This window comes from Notolabrus celidotus, chromosome 3 (assembly GCF_009762535.1).
Source record: "Notolabrus celidotus isolate fNotCel1 chromosome 3, fNotCel1.pri, whole genome shotgun sequence".
Classification (NCBI taxonomy): domain Eukaryota; kingdom Metazoa; phylum Chordata; class Actinopteri; order Labriformes; family Labridae; genus Notolabrus; species Notolabrus celidotus.
Genome location: NC_048274.1, coordinates 15,311,238 through 15,333,934, shown reverse-complemented (window position 1 = coordinate 15,333,934; position 22,697 = coordinate 15,311,238). Strand labels below are relative to the sequence as shown.

The 22,697-nt window shown below is 38.2% G+C and overlaps 1 long non-coding RNA gene across 1 annotated transcript; it reads left to right on the top strand.

The window, feature by feature from the left end:
- Window positions 1-1,324: 1,324 nt before the first annotated feature.
- LOC117810672 lies at window positions 1,325-11,039 on the top strand. The gene is made up of 3 exons (XR_004630826.1): window positions 1,325-1,669; window positions 3,129-3,316; window positions 10,752-11,039. It is a non-coding gene; the product is annotated as an uncharacterized LOC117810672 (long non-coding RNA).
- Window positions 11,040-22,697: the final 11,658 nt, after the last annotated feature.

The following is a 22,697-nucleotide window of genomic DNA, read 5'->3' as shown; positions in this document are numbered from 1 at the left end:
GAATCAGAACATTTCCCACCACAGGGAGGCGCCAAAACCAGACATCCCAAAAATATATGTAACGATTTAAAGAGTTGAGATTTTTCAGGTAACACTTACAGTGTTTTACGATTGCTTAAACACGATTTTGAAAACTGGGTTCATTTTATCAAAACACTACACAAAGTTCACACAACCACACACACAAGTAGCAGAACACCTCAGATCCTTTGCAAAATGAAAAGTTCTTGTAAAAACTATACCCTAATTTATCAAAACCATATTTTGTTACCATATTAAACACACACATTTCATATAACTTAATCCTGTTTGAACCAGTTAAACTCTGCTGTTGCTAACCTAAAACGCTTTTAGCATTTCTACTTCTCAGTGTTACGAGTACTGTAAGTGAAGTACACAGAGAAAGTGCAAATACACAATAAATTCCAGAAAGACTACACAAGACCAACGCTGCAGACTGATGAACATATCATTTATTCATCTCTATAGACCCAAATCAGTCAACATGTCAACAAGTGTGCATACCACTGTAAGCTCAGCAAATATCAGACAAACATGAAATACTGTATCCAGTTGCAGGTGAACTCAACTGCTGTATTTTTATAGTGCTTAAACCTGATTGGTGTGTCTACAATTAAGCAATCATGTGTTTTGTACCTGATGGCTGTGTTTAACCAATTGGCTCATAGGTGTGGTAATTTGACAGTCAGTGCTTTGGCATTGCAAGGAAATGACATCATGATATACTTCTGTGTCTAATGTATACAAGTGTGTTTAGTGTTTTGCAAAAAGTGTGAAGCTGACATTGTGCTTAGATCTGGGCCTATGTTTTGCTCCTTGAGTGTAAGGCTTTGATAATTGTGTAATACTTTTGATTTTAGCGTTTATTTAGTCGTTTATGCCTGCTCGTGGTAGAGTTACTTTCCTCATTATAATTGTATACTCCCCTTAAAAATTAATTGAAATAACCCAATAAGTTATTGACCTGAGGTATTCCTCTGCAGCTGCGCAGGTGAGCTATAGCAATACTGTCAAAATAAAATTGATGAATTAATGGTCTGAAGAGAAGCAAAGTTAAAACACTGCAAGCTTTGTCTGAGTATCCAAAAAATAACTGACACTAGATCGAAACAATTCAATTTCTGTGACACCCCTAAAAACCTCTCTCACACACACACGCGCGCACACTCACACAAACAGGTCGATTATGATTGGCTAAGAACAACTTGCCGTCGCCGTGACGTCATCGCAGCCGGGTGGGAGGATGAGGCGTTTAGAAAAAAGAGTCAGCGAGGAGGTGAGAGGAGACCACTGGAGGCTGAGTGAGGGGACACCGCGCATCCTCACGAGCTCGGACTGAAGGAGGACACACGTTTAGGCCATCCTGCTCATTCTTAAGGCGCGTGAGCCTGGAGGAAACACCCTCCTGATCACGGATACAAACACACACACTTAAAGCAAGGATACCTCATGCAACCACAGCACCCCGCGGACACCCAGGCTCGAGGAGGACAGTGTGGGATTTATCGATCCGATCCACGCGCGCTCACCTGTTTGTCATGCACGTGTCCTCGTGCATATCTGGAGCCAGAATGATGCTACAGAGTGTCCTTAAATGTGGATGCTTTCAGTCTCCGTGGGTGCAGGAGGCGTGTAGCACGATGTCAAAGTGAGTATTTCTGGTTTCAGTGGGTAGTTCCTGTTTGAATGAAATGTTTCTCACTGTTCATAATGCTGGAAATGTATATTTTACGAATAAGGCTATGAACAGTGTGCATTCATTTAGATGTGGTTTATTCAAGTCTGCTGTTTAAGTCAGGGTTAATTATCATTGTCACATTTGATAATGAAAATCATAATGGGCTATTTAAGCACTTCTAATAGTAAAATATCACATGGAGAAAATACACCTGCTCAGCTTTAACAAAGTCATTGTTAGCTGAGTTTACATTTATGAGGCCAGAGTGTAAACAGGCCTGCTCAGATACAACAAAAGCCCTTTTATTGAAAGTTCACACCTTTGGCAAAAGCTATAAATGATATCCTGCTTCTTTTCTGTGGACACAGAAATATTACATCACTCATACCTACAGTCTCTTTAATGTTTTATTTCTCTAAAAGGATTTCATAATTACAATAATATGTGTGAGAATTTCCTCCCACATATACAAAAAAAAGTGACGCAAGCCTTGTCAGTGCATATGTTCCTCAATTAAAACAACTGACGTCAGACGCACTAACAGAGAAAAGCGTGAGTTCATCATTGGGTTATTAAAAGTTTACTTATAGATTATTATTGATTTTAGAAATTACACGTAGAAAAAAATACTGTTTTTTTCTTACTTTTCTATAAGTTATTTAGTGGAATAATTGTTCAGAAGGGATATAAAAGTGATCCTTCAGGATTCCTCATCTTAGAGAATGATTAAAATAGGCTATTAATAATATTAATGCAGCATTGTGTGATTCCTCAAATAGAAGATGAAAAAACGTGTTTCAGTGAGTAAGCATGAACATTCATGTAACCCCTGAGAGAATCTAAAACATAATTTGTAAAGTTTAATATGAGAACAGTATTAGCCTGTGGAGTTGAAGCTCCCTAAAGGAAAGCAGGAGGGGTTCTCTTTGGGAAGATTGGGAAGTATTTTAAATATTTACAAATCAGGAAGGACAGACATTTAAAAGAAAAAACATACAATTATAGACTACATTGTGTATCACATTTTTGAAAGTTTATTACCTCAAACAAGTGATGCAAAGTGTTATAGTAGGTTGAAAATGCTTATAAAGGGCTACATACTGTACATGCTGCATTTAACATAAAATCTGTTATCAATTTAGTTTTTATGCCTGAAATTGTCAGTTACATTTAGTCTATATTGATGTGAGGTCTGTGAATGACTTAGATAATTGTCTACAAAATCAAATATATTATATCAATTAAAATATATTCAAATATATATTGAAATATAAAAATATTAGTATTGTTTAGATAAAAAAAATTAAATGTTATTTCTGTTAGAACCTCAACAAATAGGCTGTTTGAAAAAATTATTGCGGGAAATGCAATTCAGAAATGTAATTGTCATGTGATACATCATCATGTGTATAATGTTCTTTGTTCACAGGAATCTTCAGACTTACCTCTGTCAAAGCAAACACTGGAGCCTGTTCCTGTCTTTGGTTATCTAGCTGTATGAGTGTTAACCATCCATCATAAAGCTAGATAACCGAAAGTAGGAATGAACTCCAAAATCTTCAAACTCCTGATTGTGCATGGAAGAGACAGACACCAGAGGATGGGACACCTTAACAGGTGGGTTATGAGAAATACAGAAGGTTTTTTACATGTGAACCTGGAAGTAATGACTCATGAGGGTTCATTTTCCCAGAGGCAGAAGTCAGTGGATTTATGTTGAAGAGAAAAAGATCTATGTATTTAACCAGTTTCAGCTTCAGTTTAGACAAAACAATAAATATAATCTACAGAACTGTTTGCAGCATTTTACACTTAATTCTCTTACAGACAATCAGACCAACACTAGATCCACTGTATGTTTTAATGTCTGTGATACTGCTGTGTACACTTCAAAGCTCTTTGAAAATATCACCCTGAGCAGATGCTTATCAAGTCAATATCTCATTCAGTTTCCAAATTTTAATGAGCTAATAATTAATTATTTTCACAGAGCCAGCCTCTAATTTGCCCACTTTGGAGGACCTTAAACGCGTGAACTGATTATCTATTTCTGTGAGGTTAAACATGTGAATTAACTTTTCTGAAAGATGTTCTGTCTTCAGTGATACTTTCTCTTTAAGAGAGATTTTCCAAAAGTCCAGAAGCGGTCTTTCTGCCATTGTCCAATCACTGTACACAAGTGTCTATCGAATACATCTTAAACATTGAAACACAGAAAAAAGATGACATTTTGTTTACTGTCGTCATCCCTTTGATAAAACTTCAACCATTAAGATGGTATAATTTAAATCTGCAGAACCTCCACCTCGGTTAAATTGAAAACCAAGCATTTCATGCATGATGCTAAAAGTCATTCAATTCTTTATTTTTTCAAACAGTTGAATCAAAACAGATTTTTACATTTTGAATGAAAAAAATCACTATAAATTGCCTCATTTGTGCAGAACTTTGGAGATTTTATAGTAAACAATATCCACTAGATTTTATGAACTCTTCATTTTTTCCAGGCTTTAGGTTTTTATGCACCCACACTTTCTCTCACACAGGTTGAAATTTGTTTCAAAGAAAACAAAAAAAAATCATTTTCATTTTAATTACACAAAGCCTTTTAATGTTTTTCAAGCATACTTTAATGTAAAGACAGGATCATACATCTTGCAGACGTTAAAGATAAAAAATGATAAATTAAAATGAAAGACGAAGTCAAACATGATCCTGAATCTAACCTGCGGTCACACACCTGCCTGTGTTAACTCTAACAGAAAGGCCTCCTCTCGATGTCACACGGCTCAGGTTGGAGCTCAGCCTTCTTCTCTGTCAGAGCATCATGTTGTCTGCATGGAGGCCATCTTGGCTGAGTCTCCTGCTGCCTGGTTGTAAAATGGTTGTTGGCACAAAGCAGCCGTATTAATTGCTCCATCGTTAGCTTTCTGTCTGACCATAATCAGTCTGTTATTTAGTCCTCCTGTCTGAAGTCTAACCTCACATCTGCTCTGTGCTGACATCTGCAGCTGATATGTGAGGTCACGTATACATACACCTTTACTGGTCAGTCAGCGGGCATTGTAGGTACAGTAAGTCCACTGGTCTCACATCCAGGCAGTCTGAGCTGCTTCACGTTAATGCAAACATTGCTTAAGGCAATCTTTGTACTGAATATTAGACAATTTTTAACCAAAGTTAAAGGCAAACCTAAAGTTTAAATAATTTTTCCACATGACAAAGTAAGAGTTTTTTGCCCTTATTAAATAAATTAACCACAGATCAATACATTTTTTTCAAAACTGTTCTCCAGCGTCCTCCATCTAGATATTGTAAGGAGGATAAAACTGATACACGAATGTCCAAAAGTCATAAAACATACAAACTGCACAAAACATACACAAAATAAAATAAAAAGCAGGACATATAAAAAGTTAAATACATCAATTAACCCTTTATTCATTTTAATATTGCCCTTGTTAATTTATCACACAAAGAAACCTTTTCCTATACACAATAACAGCTTTTAATAGCTCTCTACTTTTTTTCAATTCTGATCATGTGATCATTTGCTTGGAGGAAAACACCAAGAAAAAAATATTTTTTGTGTTTGTGTTTGTATGTGTAAATCTTCTTGGCAGTGAACCTGACTCTGATTCTGATGAAAGTTCTCTTTCACAGACACGACTTCAATTCTATTTTTTGTTCAGACTGCAACACAATTTTACACCATTTCTATTTGTTATTTTGGGCAATGCAAAAATAAAGATAATTGAATGAAATGAAATGATTTGAAGGTGTAGAGATTAATAAGCCTCATTAGGGCCTTTAAAGGCCCCTCTATGAAAGCCCTTTCTGAGACATGACTGTTTATTTTAGGTGCAGAATTAAAGGTGAGCATCAGGCCTTAATAATAAAAGATCATTTATTATGTATTATTTCAGTGTAATGAGTAGAGATAAAGCCAAAATTTCCTTTTGCAATTGTAAAAGCAAACCTTGATTTTTCGTTCTCCATCGCAAAAGAAATAAGAGGAGGAAACGAAGTCATTCTTTCTTTGTCGTTGGATAATCGCCATAAATGAATGAAAGTAGAACCTCAGCCTGCAGAGGAAGGCCTGTAACTCCTAAAAGGCCACATACAACTTATTAATATCTAAGTACATTGATAAGTTTTTAATGAGAACAAAAGGATAATCTTGTCTCTATTCCCTCTGTTACCGTCCTTTCTTCCCTTTAGTCATCACATGTTTTTTAAATATGTACATATTGGTTAAAAATAAAAATCTGTATGGAAGCTTTATGTGTACAGTATAATATCATGCTAACAATAATTGTAGTGTGATCACGTTAGGTCCATGTAGGCCTGCAGCTTGCTGATCACATTGTACTCACAGACAGAGCGTTGTTTTCTCCGCAGTGTAGAGAGAAACAACAAAACGATGCAAACAGAAACGCTTCTTACAAAATAAAAGTCTATCTCTTAAAGTCTGTCCATCCGACATCAGCCTCTCTCCGTCCGCCATCATGGTTGTGGGATAAAACAGCGCTGCTCAAAGAAAGACTCAAAACCCCGGAGTGTCTGTACAAAGATGTAAAATAAAGGAAACAATCAGAGAAGTGCGGCGGTAATGAACAGAGGCAGACAGGCTGCATATTAACATAATTGCATAGAAACGAGCAGCAGAGAGGATTTAAAGGCGCAGCAGCACCAAGCAAGCAGCTTATCTGCGTGTCTGCAAAAAGAAAAGGAATCAATAATAAGACTGTGGGTTCAGAATGTGCACAGTTCTATTTTATCCTCCGTTATGGTTACATTAATTTTATTTTCATTAAAGCAGGATAGTTTTGTGTAATGGTTCATACTAAAGTAGAACCTGATCCATCAGTTTTTGAGCTGCAGGCCTTTATATTAGAGTAAAGATACATGACCAAGTGTGCATTCATTGAGCACATGAAAGTATGAATATGTCTCAATATCTGTGAAGCAGTCATTCGTTCCACACAACTGAACCTGGCCTGAAGATTTTCAACCACAGATAACAAAAGTTAATTATAGATTTTCCCTTAAGTATTCCTTTGTGTTGAATTATTGAGGAAAATATCTTTAAAGGAGAATTCCAAATTTCTGTAAATTTGACCCAGTTAAAAGAGATTCATTATAATTACTAAAAGTGTTATTTTAGTTCAAAGAAAGTCATTTTAATACTGAAAACAGCCACAGTGTACTGTATTAATTGAAAATGGCATAGAGTTTCTTGTACTGTCATCTTGATTTAAATATTTGTCATTATGTAAAACTTAGTTATAAAACATATTTTGCAAAAAGTGATTTTACTCATTACAAATTCACACTATCTGGTTAAAGCACTCCAAGTAGGCCCATGCTAGCAGAGTAAACTGAAAAGTTTTTAAAATCCTTACACTAAAGCTGCTGGGTTATCAACCAGCTTTTCATTTCTATTTTTAATTTCAGTTTTTGTTAGAGCAAACATACAAACTGGTTTTCCACCAAGCACCAAGGCTTAGAAAAAAAGGGTAACTGTTCCTTTATTAACAGAGGCTGTAATTACAGCATCCGCTGGGGGCGGGGCAGGTGTGAGGCTGCTGATAACATGAGCTCATACAGAAAAATACTGTATTTCACCAGCACAAAGCACCAGTGTAAATCAGCTTTATTAGCCTGTTCAAAAATGAATTTCAATCCTGAGTCCTTTTCTCTCTGAGCGTGACTGACTCAGGATGAGATGTAGATTTAAATGTGTAACACACTTTAACATGGAGTAATGCAGTAATGCTTTATGAACTAAACAGAGAGTGTATTTCTCTAGAGGTAGAAGAATAAAACAATTGGAAGGCCAGGGATTATCTGATAAAATAGTTATATATAAATCATAAGTGATGCAAATTAGGATTTTTTTTTTTACAAAACTGAAGGACCTCCTGTTTTCTCTTTCAAGGAAAGACCAGCCTTTTATTCACCTCACATTTAACAAGTGAATGAAAGATAACAAAGTGACCTGCAGCTGAAATGCACCTGCACACATGTAGAGCCTGGTGCACAGACGCAGACTGCATGGTGCTGCAGATTGATGCATTACTCCACAGCAGCAGGAGAGCCTGTTAGTAAACACTGGTCCAAATTATAATTCTGATCCTGGCTTCACTCCACAATGGCTGCTTTGTGAAAGGGACACTTGACAAAGGTCCACCACCTCTCTTTTCCCAGCGCTGTGTGTGTGTGTCGGTGTGTGTGTGTATGTGTGTGTGTGTGTCTCTCTCTCTCTTTCTGTGTGTGTGTGTGTGTGTGTGTGTGTGTGTGTGTGTGTGTGTGTGTGTGTGTGTGTGTGTGTGTGTGTGTGTGTGTGAATGCAAAGGCGCTGCAGTAAACTTGTGAGGGGCTGTGATGTGGGAGCGTCACACACACCAGACAGAAGCAGATGCAGCGTTAAGTCTGCAGCCATGAGAGTGTCTCCTGGAAAAGTTGTCCCTTTGTCTCCCCACCTCTTTATGTCTGAGAGTGACTCTCTCACAGACAGTGTGGGAAGAGTGTGTGGTCTCGTACCAGGACTGATGTTAATGAAAAACCCTAAGGCTGTTGTGTCACATGTGGACTCTCCTTGATATTAATAAAGGGAACTTTAAGCCAAATTGGACCAGTTCTCTTGTTTGGAAAGATATCCACTGCTTAGTGACACAAAATAAGAAAAACACACATCTCCTGTCAAACATAGAGATGGGAACATAATTTTATTTGAGTGAGATTAAATAAACTTAACATTTTTTTAAGTTTTTAAAGCACAATCATATGAAAGCTGAAGGTTCATTTTAAGAAAAAGAAAGTTAAATTTTTCATTCATAATATTTCCTTATGTTACTTGACAACAGGTTAACAGGCTAACACACACACTCTCAAAGATGCACAGATTAAACTGTGGCTCAACACACAGATCCACTGTAATGAAACCAGTGAGGCTTTGGGTGCTGTAACAGTTTGCAGGAAGGTCCTCGGCATGCTCCAAACAGCTTCATATCTCAGAATCAAACCCTGTGTAAACCTGTGTAAACCTGTGAGCCTCCTGAAGGTGGATTGTTGTACGTTTTTACATCCCTGCAGCCCTCACAGCTGCCATCCTGTCTTAATCTGTGGATACACGCGATTATCCTGCTGCGGCTTGTTCTTGGCTTTGTAACAGCGACAGGGGACCTTTCACAGCTCCTTTTTTCCCCATGGTCCACTGAGTCGAAGCAACTGAGGCCCCTGATGTAGACCAGTCGTCTGTCGGCTGTTTTAGGCTGAAGCTAACAGGAACATTACACGCAGACACAGACACAGAGAGATGGAGATCAGGACAGAAAAAATATCAAATGTGTTTAAACTGAGCCGCAGCTCCTCACAGCTCTCATATATATCTGTTAATTAATCCTGATTTAGTCTCACCACCTGCCGTGTGATATAATAATCACAGAGACGAAAGAACAATGCATGTTGTGCACTTTACTTAATGTAACCTGACAAAAGTTTACTCTACTGACGACTAAAAAATGAATGAAAACGCCAGAATATCAATCCAAGTGGAAACAAGAAATTCGTCTTTCAATCATTATCATTATTATCATTATTATAACATTATAGTTGTTATTGATTTTGCCATAGAACTAGTGGTAATATTTATATAAAAGCACAATTTCAACTAAGTTTTTGACATTTATTCCTTGACTTTAAATTTAATATAGTTGGACAACTATTGAAATATTGTTCCATTTAAATTGATGTGAATTTGTAATATCAATAATAAATAACACAAGGTGCATTTTCATATCCTGAACAGGCTACTAATATATTATGTTGAATCATTATCAAATGTCTCAATTTACGTTCCCATAATTAAAGGATTATGGGAACTGAATCTCAAACTAAATCACTAAATGGTTGATTTCCATTCTCTCCCGCCGCTCGCTCAGACTGTCAGTCAAGTTCAAGTTCACAGGGGTTGGAAGTGTCTCGACTCTTCATTCACGTCTATTGTTCCTCCCCCTCAACCCCCCTCTCCCTTGTGCCGGGGTCTGACTGCATGGCGTTACTATGACAGAGGGGCTGTGGCGTTGTTATGGCGACAGGCAGGACAGCCCGGCTATGTGGTGCTGAAAAGGACAAACTGTCAGAAAGAGAGAGAGAGACTCAGGTCCCCCCAACAGCTGGGCACAGACACCCCTCATCAGAACCCCCCACCCAGGCAGCCAGGCCTTTTCACACCACCCTGGGAACACCAAGAATTTCACATTCATCATTCTCATACACACACACACACACACACACACACACACACACACACACACGCTCACACACACACATGTCCTTGTCTTTCTTACCTTGGTTCATTAAGTCCCTGTTGTGTAATTAAGCAAAGATTTTCAAATTATGCACAAAAGCTAAAACAGAAAGAGTAACAGGGACTCCAGTGACGCACATGTTTCAACTTTCGAGTCTGTGGCATGTGTGTGTGTGTGTGTGTGTGTGTGTGTGTGTGTGTGTCTGTGTGGGAGACAGAGATTTTGTTGTTAAGATCTCATTCAACTTTGAGCATGAAAGGCGGATCATTTGCATAAACTGCATGCTGTCTGTCTGAGGTTTTTTTGGGAGGGGGGGGGCAGCACAGAAAAGATATGAGAGAACATGAAAAAAGGAAAAAAAGAGAGAGAGAGAGGATGGTGCATTGTGGGGCCGCAGGAAGAAAGAGGAGGTTTAAATAAGAGAGGGGGTGAAAATTGGCAAAGAAAGGGTCTTACCATGTCTCGCAGTGGGATTAAATTGTCCAGGATCCTCTTTATATAATGTGCTGAATGTGGCAGCAGCATGGCTGCAAGGCTGATCTCACGTCAGCCTCAACTCCATCAGAGGAAAGTTACTTAAATTGGGATGATGCAACCAGTCACAGACAAGTGTTAATGTATAGAGACTTTATTCCATCTGACTGCACTCTGATAGATGACATATGTAAATACAGAGTTACAGAGCTGATTGTGATCTCACAACTCATGGTGTTTGTCTTTTCTGTTTTATTTTTTAGAAAAGGAGCATCACAACGCTGATGCTGCAGTTCCTTGGTGGATCTTCGGAGTGTGTCATCAGTGTTTTCATCACATGGATTTATGTGTTTATGCCTCTGTTGAGAGAAGCTGCAGCAGAGAAAAATACCCCTGCAACATGTATGGACTGCAGATGCAACTGCACAGAGTTATAACCAGGGTGGACAGTTAGAGAAACACCCTGAGTACTGATACAAAACCTTTTTTCATTTAAGAGAAGATTAAAAGGAGATACATTTTAATTTATAATGAGTGACATTTGTTTTATAATCCATGTTTTTCTTTTCAAAGTAGATTTAAGGTTTTGTCTTTGTGTTTTTGTATTCTTTCGAAAGACTCAAAAATAAAAAGGTGTAAAACTGACTGTTTTTACCATTTATATTTATATTTGTATCAATTAATATGGCATCATGGTATGTGAGATTATCAAAACAAGTTCAATGAAATGTTTTGCTCTTTACTAAATAAATGAAATATTAGAGAAATTTTGGAAGTGTCATGATTTACTTTGATGAACAATTGGAGACAGCAGACAAAAGCAGCTGCTCAAAAGGATAAAGCAGTGAGATTCTGCTTGCATTCCGGGGATTTTGATCCTCAAATACGGCATATTCCTAAAAAATGACCAAATTTATTTTATTCATTCAACTTCATACAACTTTGGGGAAAAAAACAAGCTTCTGTGACAAGTTTTTAGTGTCAGACAAGACCAATCAATGTTATCTTATTGTGTCACGAGCTGGTCTCAGGCTGGTGCAACCACTCTAAAACCATTATACACCCTCTACAAACAATCACTTAAAACTGCATAAAAACCAAGGAACTACCACCACTGTAACATCATTACGAAATATAACTTAATGGCCTTTGACAGTTTTCTTTGTTATGCAGATATGCGTCTGATGTATAAACTAATTCATGATCAGGCCCCACCACCACTTAAACAAGGTGTGTTACTCTGCAGGAACAATCTTAGGGAGACCAGCAGCCTGTTGCACCAGCTGTGTGTAAGTTGTGTCCTAAGTTAGGGTGTAAAGTTCACCCTTAACCAAACGTTGAAACTAGTTAGTTTGCAACTTAAGTTGTGTCGTTGTTTGGTTGCACCACAGAGACGTAAGGTTCATCTTAACTAGTAGACCGTAATGTCCATGTTGCAGATATGACTTCTACACTTCCAGCAGCCATTCAGAGGAAATCATCTCAGAACTGACCAACAGCTGAATCAAACTAAAGTAAAGTGATAACTATAGCCTAAAGCCTTAATCTACGGTGTGTATAATAAAAGTGACATCGAGTGGTAAAATGATCAACTATAACATATGTTAATACTCAGGAGGGCAAATCTTGGTCATCATATTTTTCCAAAGGATGGAATCTCTCTCTTGGATATTGCGTAGCAGACGTCATATAGCTGGGAGAACCCTCTGTATCTCATCCTCCAGATCATCCCACCTTTCAAAATGACGTACCATGGCAGCCGATACTCTATGGAGGACTTTACACCTACTAGGAGCTAAGTGTAAGAATTAAGTTGCAACTCAGGCTGATGTTGGAACTATCTCAGCTGGTGCAATGCACAAAAGGTTAGTAAAGTGTAAACTCCATCCTAAATGAGAAATTTTGTTCAAACTAGCCTACGTTTGAACTTACGCACAGCTGGTGCAACAGGCTGCAGGGCATCAGCAAGAGGAAACTATTCAGCTAAACTTAGGAAGACTGCATTTTGACAGTCTGCATTTTCAGTCAGAACAGCAGAACATTTTAATTCAACTCCTACCCACATTAGAGACTGTACAAGCCTCAATGTTTTTAAAAGTAAACTGAAATTATGGCTCAAGGAAAAACAATCATGTGATCACTGATTTCATCCTCTTAATGCATCAAACTAGAGACAATGAAATGTAATTTTTAATGTGTTATTAGTGATGGACTGTGTTCAGTAGCCTATGTATTGTTTTAAATGCTAGTATGTTTTTATCATTGGTATTGTACATTATTTTAAATCTTCCTGCCCAGAGACCACAGATGAAAATTAGCTTATAGCTAACTCTGGCTTGACAGTTTTTGTTTTGCATGGCCCCTGTCAAATAAACTAATAATAAATAAAAAAGTAATAATTTATTACATAGAACATAGACCTGTTCTATGTAATACATTGTTAATGTAATACTTTAGTTTAAAAGATACGCTTGTAATGTTATCTATAGTCCTGAAACTAAGTGTGCTTGTGGATGCTTTAAAATAAGTATGTTTGTTCATTATACTTAGCACTATTTTTCAGGCAATTGAATGCAAAAGAATCCGTGTATCATTTGTTTTTCAACATGAAAGTAAAACTTTGAAAACAGAAGAACAACATAGATTTTTAAAATGTTTGATTGTGATCAAATCAATAATGGAAGAAATGGATGACAAGCGCTGATCTTCCATTTATCATGCTTAGGTCAAGGGCTGTCAAATACTTTTAAAACTTTAAATATGGCCCTCTAGGAGGTTTGCATGACTTAAGACCTGGAACACAGCATAGACATCATAACTTATGTAATTTGGTGGGTGTAAAGTGGGATGAATAGGATTTCAGCGCTTGTTACATGTTTTTTTTTTTTCATTTTTGATTTGAGCACAAGATTAGAAATATTATTTTCATAACACTATCATTTCCCTGTGTAAGGATACAGAACTTCCACTTCATCTAAGAGGGGAGAAACACAGTTGAAAGGCCTTAGCTAACGTATATGACAAAAGGCACAAAAAAGTGTTGATTGGATGTAAATGTTGTATCTTGTTGACTTTTACAAACTGTGTCCAACAGACCAAAATTAGGCCTAAAAACAAGAGTGACATATCTGCATTCCAGTTTTTACAGTAAACTATGCACTAAAGAAGGTGAATGGTGACAGACTAGCACTAACCTGCTCTGATAAGTTGGATACTTATTTGGGGATAAAACTTATAGAACGATATGGTCCTACCTCCTGTTCACCTGTGTAATATCTGCAGAGAGACCAACATTAAATATCTGAGTCTGTCATATCATCTAATGAGGGTGTTTTAAATCACCTATTTGACTGTTAATAACATGAACTAACTGTGACACACAGCCTCTGATCTAGCCTGTCTGTCTGTGATGGCTTGTTGTAGATTAGTGGCCTGTCGTCCACATTGTTCAGACCTTGTGTCCACAGAGTGGCAGCCTGCTGCTGGACAGAAGGAGTCATGACCTTTCACTCTTCTGGGACACACTCTGACCCGGCACAAGCCGAATGACCTCTCGGATTTATGTGACTTGAGGACTTTATTACTTACACTTAGAGTAGCAGTTTAGACAGCAGCCTCTTTGATGTCCTGACCTGAACTCACAAGTTGTGGTGAATTCAAGTCATGGGACATGCATCCTTGTGTGATGCTTGCTGCATCAGTTGAGCATGTTTAATGAAGGTTGCCAAGATGCACACAAATTCAAGCACATCTGAATCTTGCAGAAGTTAAATCAATTATTCCTCATGTGGTTGAATCTGTGAAAAATTAGGATTAATCTATAAAAAAAATGTGGCATTTGATGTGAAAGTATCAGACAGAGGTAACAGGAGGAGCTGCTGGCTGCAGGTGTTCTCTCTCACGGCACTCAGGGAGCGTAAATTCATTATTCAGCTCAGATTTATACCTGTCAGCAGATACAGATAGATGTTATTGTGGCAGGAGTCGATGGGAGTCTCATTTCGTAGAGTTAAGGTTAACAAAGCTGAGAAACTAAAGTTTAAACACTGTATCTAGGAGAAAAGAAGACGTGTTGGTACTGTATACAAAGAGTTCTTCTTGATTATTTTTAGATTTTTAAAGACATTCTCAGTGACTTCATGTCCATGCCACTGTCAGCGTAGTTTATGAGATGTTCAGAGTTCCCTCAGACGTCTCAGCTCCGCCTCATGAATGCCGAGCAGGCAGCTGTAGTAGCTCTGTGTGTGTATGGAGGGCTGAAGATGATGCTTCAGTCATTTATATCTTCCAACTGAGTGAGCTTTAGGTCTTGTACTCTGCGTTTGCATAAGAATAGAATCAGGTCCTGTGAACTTCCCCAACCTATTGACCCGGCTCCCCAGACATGAATGGCTGTGCTTTGAGGCTCCCCAGCCTCTCAAACAGGCTCTAAGCATGCCTTAAGTCCCCAATCATGGTAATTTAATATATCTGAAGCCCCTGGCTGTTTGCTGGAGCCCCTCCACAGTTTGTTTTAGGCATTCTCTGCCTCTCACCTCATCAGCACTGCTCCTTATTTGGCAGGTTTAAGGGGCTTCTGCGGCTCTATAAGTTCTCTTTAAGCGTCTAAATAAGCCTCCATTCCTCGTAATGAGAGATTTTCTTCCTTTTATTATTCAGTCTTCAGTCAGAAACATGAAAATCTCATGAAGCTAAAGAAAAACACTGACGATGGTGGAAGGTTTAGATCAGTTAACTTGTAAAATAATGATGTTTATGTCACACAGAGACAATCTTGAAAAAACAGTTAACTTCACTCATGAGCGGTAATGTTTATTATCAAATTTATAATTTGAGTGATTTGCAGGATTATATATTCTTTCCCTTTGACAGCATCACTCCCGTTGTTGGTTGTTTTAACTAACAGTCCCATTGGGCTTAGCTACCAGGTTGTGAGGGCATCCTACAGGGCTTCAGCTATGTGCTCTCTGATGTGATCTATCGGAGAATAGCTGGTTTGGAAACATGAAAACATTTTCAACAGAAATAGAAGTAGCTTTTTGGTTATACGTTTACATGGACACGTCGTTTTTGGTGACTGCCAACCATAGACTGTATAAATAATGGACGTAGTATCCGTGACGTCACCCATCTGTTTCTGAAGCGCTGTTTTGAGGCCAATCGTCGGTGGGAGCCATATTGCTGCTGTTGAGCTAGTGTGAGGTAATGAGGCGGGCTTTGAGCCTCCTAGCCAACAGCTACAGTATTCCAGCCTATCAATGAAGTCAGCTGTGCCTCTTAATTGGAAGCCTCGTAATCTAAATATCTTTAAAACTACTGCGTTATGAAACAATTTACCCCCCCTACAGTGTGTTCCGATTGATAAATGATCTATCCAGACTACACTCGTCTTTTTTACCAGGCTGTAAACATGTTCATTTCTGCTGTAAAGATCGGATTTTTTGAATTGGTGTGTATGTGGTTTCCGGTACTTCTGGAGCCAGCCTCAAGCGGATCATTGATGAACTGCAGTTTATAACACTTCCACATTGGACTCAGATTTTTAGACTGGAGGTTGCCACTTGCTGCCAATGCAAACTTTTGGAAGAGTAGAATTTTTTGAAAACCCCACCTCTTTTCCCGCCATGTTACGTTCCCAGTCAAATAGCTATAGGCGAATAGGAAGATAGTAACAATATTGGTGGACTACTAAGCTGTGTTTTTGCAGCTGAGTTCATTAACATTTCCCCAGACAAAGACAGCAGTTTGCAAGCGTGCCTTCGTCATAGTCTTCTTGTTTCTTTGTACTTACCACGCTGTTGAAGGAGTGTTGTGTTCTTAAATGGTATTTCATTGGAGTGTTATACTTCCATTTTCTTTTATCTATGTGAACGCAGATTTTTTTTTAAACACAGGAAAGACTTCTCTGTTTTCCATGAGGCTGTTCTAGAGGAAAAAATGCCTTGATCTTGTAGTCTTCAATGAAATTTACTGTCACACTCATACATGGCTCACCGGTCCTGCTGGACTGTGAATCAGTGATACTCCAGTACTTAAAATCAAGGACTACTTTGAGCAACTCTCACTTGTAATGGAGTGATATTTAACCATGAGTATCTATGCTTTAACTCAGGTAATGAAATGTCCACCACTGTCTATACATGTGTGAATAACTCGATGTATTTCCCAGTGCTAACATGAATGCGGATTAACCTTTAAAAACAGAAGTTAGCCAAACACTAATGCCAAAATCTGGTGAGAGTTGGTTGGTTTTTCATACGTGATTACTTGCTGCATTATCAAGATGTGATTGAGAATTAAAAGAGTGTTCTTCTCTGACAAGAATGTAAATGGTGTTTGACTTAAAAAAAAAATTAAAACAGCATACAACAGCTTTGATTTTTATGATATACTATAAAATATACAGTCTGACTTTTAAAAACTCTAAGTGATGAGACTGATTGTGTTTGATTATATTAAGGACTTTTAAGTGTCCAAAGTTTGGATGTCTCTAAGCCCTGCCCCTTCTGTATGCAGTACACTTACAACACTACACCCCACATATTCTGTCTCTACAAAACGTCATCCCCTTTAATGTCTACATGAGATGCAGTAGGCACTTTGTGTAATTCTTGTAACAAAGCTTCACTAATGAATGAAAGGACAGAGGTGAAATATTTCCTACAGGTTTTGTAGGTTTTAATGTACACTGCCAGTCAAAAGTTTGGAAACACCTTCTCATTCAAGGGTTTGTATTTATTTTAATTATTTGAAACACTGCAGATTAATATCAAAGACATCAAAACTCTGAAAGAACATATATGGTATTATTTAATTAACAAAAAAGTGTTAAACAAACCAGAATATGTTTTAAACTTTAGATTCTGTAAAGTAGCCCCCTTTTTCCTTCAGGACAGCTTTGCACACTCTTGGTATTCTCTCAGGACAGCTTTGCACACTCTTGGTATTCTCTCAGGCTGCATCATGAAGTGGTCTCCTGGAATGGTTTCTAATTAACATGAGCCTTGTCAAGAGTTCATTTGTACAATGACTTGCCTTCTTAATGTGTTTGAGACCATCAGTTGTGTTGTTCAGAGGTAGGGTTAGTACACAATGAGTAGCCCTATTTGACTACTGTTGTAATCCATATTATGTTAGAACCAGATTATTTCATAGTTTTGAAAAATAATTAAAATAAATAAAAAACATTGAATGAGAAGGTGTGTCCAACATTTGACTGGTAGTGTACGCCTCTGTTTGTGGCTTTTGTCAAACTAGCTGAACAACATGAGTGTCTGGAAGTGATGACCTGAGGTAGTACTACACAGATCAAAATGCATGTCTGTGGCTGCATCATGTCTGTGCATGTGCTAATTAGTTTGCAAATTAAAATACCTTTTATCTGAGGTATGATTTACTACTGAAGTAGGTTATAAATGTAAAAAGGCTCCTGGTGCAAACTAATCCCTCAATTAGTATTAAGACACAGAAACACAAGAAAATGCCCTGGAGTGTAAGAGAGGAAGAAAGAGACACGTAACTGTTCTGTGAACCACCAACATTACAAATGACCTCCGAGCAGGTCGTCTCTTTTTTCTCTAAGTGTTGTCATAGACAGATATTTGTTAGATTATATCTTCTGCTTCGGTGTGATGACTTCCTCTAATGACAGACTATTCAAAGTAATTCATCATGTCTTGTAAAAGATTGAACTCTTTAAATTGTTGACTTGTTACAATTTGAAAACAGTTCACATGTAAAAAATATTTCAGTCATCAGCCTTCAGCTCAAAGTCTGAGTCATTGTCACTGTGGCACCACCTGCTGGTGTGAAACACTGTGTGCTCTCACTTCAAGTTCTTTCATTATCAGCTCTATCTTCTCACACCTGAAGACAAACAATGAGTATATTCACACAACAGGAACCTTCTTTCTCTTAGTTTGTTTTAGAAGTTATTATTTTTTGCCTTAATCATCAAGTAGGACAGCTGAGGAAAGAGGTGGGAAGGGAGTGGGGGAGGACATGCAGCAAAGGGTCATGGTCCAGAATCGGGACAGCGACTTTTGCGACGAGGACCTCAATGTATGTGGGGCACACACTTAGGCCGCTAAAGGCCCACCACCGCCCCAGCTTTGTGTTTCTTAAAGTTATGTGTGTGCGTGTTTTCTACCAGATAAGGAGAAGTTGCTACACAGCAGTGATGTTTCTACATGAACTTACAACTGAAAATCTTAAAGCAGCTTGAAAGGATGTAAGAAAATATGGATGTATTATTTATGTAATTAAATATACAATATGAGGATTTGAGAGAGATTAAAATAAATACATATTTAGTTATATTTTTTAGGCACTTTTATTGATGGGACAGCTGGAGAGAAACAGGGAATGATGGGTGTAGAGAGTAGGGGAAGACATGCAGCGAATGGTCGAGGCTAGGAGTCGAACCAGAAAACTCAGCCTCTGTACATGGGGCAAACATAGAAAGCTAGGCCACTTTTGCCCCAAATTAAAATAAATATAAACTTAAATTTTGGTAAAGTTACATTTTTTTAAAGGATTTATGATGTATAAGAAAGATCCTTGATGAGGTCCATAACCATACATATAAGTAAACCACTTTCATCCGTCAAGCTCCTCCACCCAGTGAATGCAGGGCTTTGTTTCAGACCACTGTGAGGCCTCATAAAAGATGAGAGATGAAATGCAGGATGGGGCACACATGCACTTTTTCCCAAACTCAGCGCAGTGACCGGTGCTGACACAAGAAGCTCATCAAAGTTTGGGGCACAAAAACCTTCCAGCTCTGCAGAGAGACAAACCCTGAGAGGAGAAATGTGCAACAAAGCTCACATTTGTCTCTCTTCCCTTCACGTCCCAATCAAAAGCGTCTAATTAACACGGCTTCTTTTCACATAGTGCAGATCAAATAGTAGCAATTATCTGAGCAAACTCTGATGAGGTGAAATACCCGGCGTTCATGGCTGCACTTTTGACAACAATCCCAGCCTGCAGCCTGGTTCACTGCACAACCAGAGCTCACAGAGGCCCACTCTGCAAAAAACACTAATGATCTCTAATGAAGCTCTGTTCTCCGAGCCAGGCCGTGACAAAAACCCGCAGAGCTCACATACACCCTCTCACCCTCTCACACTCAAACTCTAACTCACACACACATCTTTGGTTGGTTTCTGGTAACTATTTGAGAACACTCGGACCCAGAAATAGTTCTAAATTTGTGATAGGAAAAATCCCATGAAACAGATTTATGCAGATTTTATTTACTCTGTTTTAACGATAACGAGTAGTATCAATGATTTTATTGAGATTGCAACTTCCTTATCCCATTTTCTGATAAATGGTTCAAGGATCACTTTGTGATCGTAATGTCAGATGATCATAACTCGTATCTTCAAAGTTGCAAAAGCACAAATTAAATATGGACAATGGCATCATGGCATAATGGCATTTCATGGTCTGGCCCATCGCAGTGACCAGCTTATTATTTAGTATTCTAGAGTGCCAGAAGATTATCCAACTCATGAGAAAACATACTTTCTTATCCAGAGACGATGAGATGAATTGGTCTATTATGATCAGAAGAAGCAGCTTTGTTATTCCTTTATAAAACAAATAACTGAAGATCTCTGGAAACAACCAGACTCGTTATTAAAGGAGAACAAAGTAAATGTATGGATGCACGTCTGCTGAGGGCTTCCATATTCCGTCTTAACAACCAAATTACATCTCTGCTGTATTTTAGTAAAACAAGAAAATCACCTGTGTGCTTCAGCGATGAACAAGCACGGTTTTTAGCAACATCAGAACTCTGCACATTCGCATTCAGTATCTCTAGTCCAGATTTAAAAGACTGAACACTGGATTAGGGGTAAGCTGACCTTTTTCAGAAATTCATTCTCCCAAGTCGACAAACCTTTTTTGGCTCACCTTTCTTTAAGATCTATGTTTAGGTTAGCATTTTCTGTTTCATAAAAAATCCTAAATTGATGAATTTACAGGAAATTTAAAACAATAATGGATCACTCAGGATACATTTTCCAATTTGATCTTCTGGCTTTCATTTATCTGCTTATTTTCATTTAACAAGCAAGGTAAGGTTCTTGGCCACTGTGTCATTGTATTCAGTTTTTCTCTTAATTTGGACTGCCTGTCGTGTCTCAAGTTCAAGTTCAAGTCCGTCGTGTTCAGACAAACTGCAGCTGCATAACATTACAAATTAAATGTAATCTAAAATGCAATTTAAAACCTTTGCGTCTAAAAAGTAAACATAGATGTCTGCTAAAGCGTATCTGTTCAAGGCAGATCGGTTGTACAAAGTTGTACAATTTACTGAGGATGTATTGAAGCATAGAAAACATGTTAACAGATGATAATCACAGCAAGATACTTTTTCTTTATTTGGGGTTGAAAATGCACAAACCAAACTTCTGCATAATGTTGCTTCACACCCTTAATTAGAGGTTGACCTTCTCCTTCCTTACCTTTCTATACATAAATACTGATGTATCACTTGCTTGCTTAAATAAACCCCACTTAACAGTGATGTGTAAGATTTAAACAAAGATATATTATTATGATAAGTAATGAGACATTTTCAAAATTCCCCCACATGCATACATGCACAAACAGAAAGATCCTAAAAACAGGATCCTCATGCCTGCAGAGCTGGGAGAAAAGAGGCTGTATTTCACGAGGAGAGGACACAATCACAGGGCCACAGTGTGTCTCTGTGTCCGGGCAGGCCAGTGTGTGCACATCAGGTTTTGTGCGGCTCTGACGAGATGTGACAGCCCAGCTCGCACTCAAAGATCCACGAATTTGGTCCATTTTTCTGCCTTTTCCATTTACAATGCTTCAGTGGAGATTTCTTTATTTCAGAATGGACAATGGTCTCTTTCTTTCTCAATCCCTGCATCTCCCTCTCTCTGCTTCACACACACACACACACACACACACACACACACACACACACACACACACACACACACACACACACATGCACGCACGCACACAGACATAGACACACTCACAAAGCCTCGCTGGCAGACGCACGCACACTTGCTTGCTGTCATGCTCATTTTGATGGTAATTAATGACATCACTGCTGCGTGCGGGTGCATGGTGTGTGTGTGTGTGTGTGTGTGTGTGTGTGTGTATTGTGGGGGTGCGTTTGTTTGTTGAGCAAACCGTGGGAACAGGGAGCTCTCCAGGGTGGCGAGTCAGGGCCTCCAACAATACATATGCTGTTGCTTTTCACCCAAACACCCTCCCTTCCCAGGAGAATCATTCCTCCCCCTCCTCTCCTGCCTCCCCTCTTTCCCTCCTTTTTCCTCCATAACTTTCCCTCCCATCCTTTCTTTGCACTTGATGATTGAGTGTGGGATTGCTGCCCCCTCTCTGTCAGTATGTCTCATCAGCTTGAACTTGATGGAGCTTTATGGTAAAGTATTGTGGTAAAGATTGTCATAAATCCTCTCCAGTAAAAGCCTTCAGTTTTTTTGTTTCCAGAGATGCATTCCTGCAAAGGTACAGGAGGACGAGAAGGACTGAACTCTGAATTCACACTTCCTGTCTTTTAAAAGCAGCTTTTGCATGCACTTGTCTTTATTGTATATCTTAGTAATCCTTTCAAATCTTTCTGTCACAAACTTCTTTATTCTTTCTCTGTCTCTGAAGAGACTCCCCAATACAGTAAATGCAGTCTAAGGCCACAGAGACAACACATTTTGTTTTAAGATGTATTTTTTAATTGATGCTTTCAAGAAGCCATGTAAGAAAATGTTATCCTGCCAAAGTTGTTCAAAGTCGTCTGCAAGTCAATCGGTTTTATGTTAGTTGTTAATTATGTTATTTAGTTATTTTACTTAAAAATCTTTTAAGAAAGGAATTATTGTTATAATTGTTATTCTGTGAAGTAGGGGTGAGTATTGCCAAGAACCTCACGATACGACATCAATATTGCACACTGTATATATTGTGATATATTGCAATATTCTACACAGTAAACTAAGAAAAAGTAGGGATGGTGTATATGTACATCACACAATATTACCCAGAATTGAAAGGACAAATTAAGTCCAAATTATTTGATTAAAAACAACTTTCCACTTTATTGCTTTTGAAATACTGAAGTTTTATTTTAGTTCCAACTCGGCTAAAATGTGAATTTTTATTATAACAAAAATATCGATATTAAGAATTGAAATATCAAT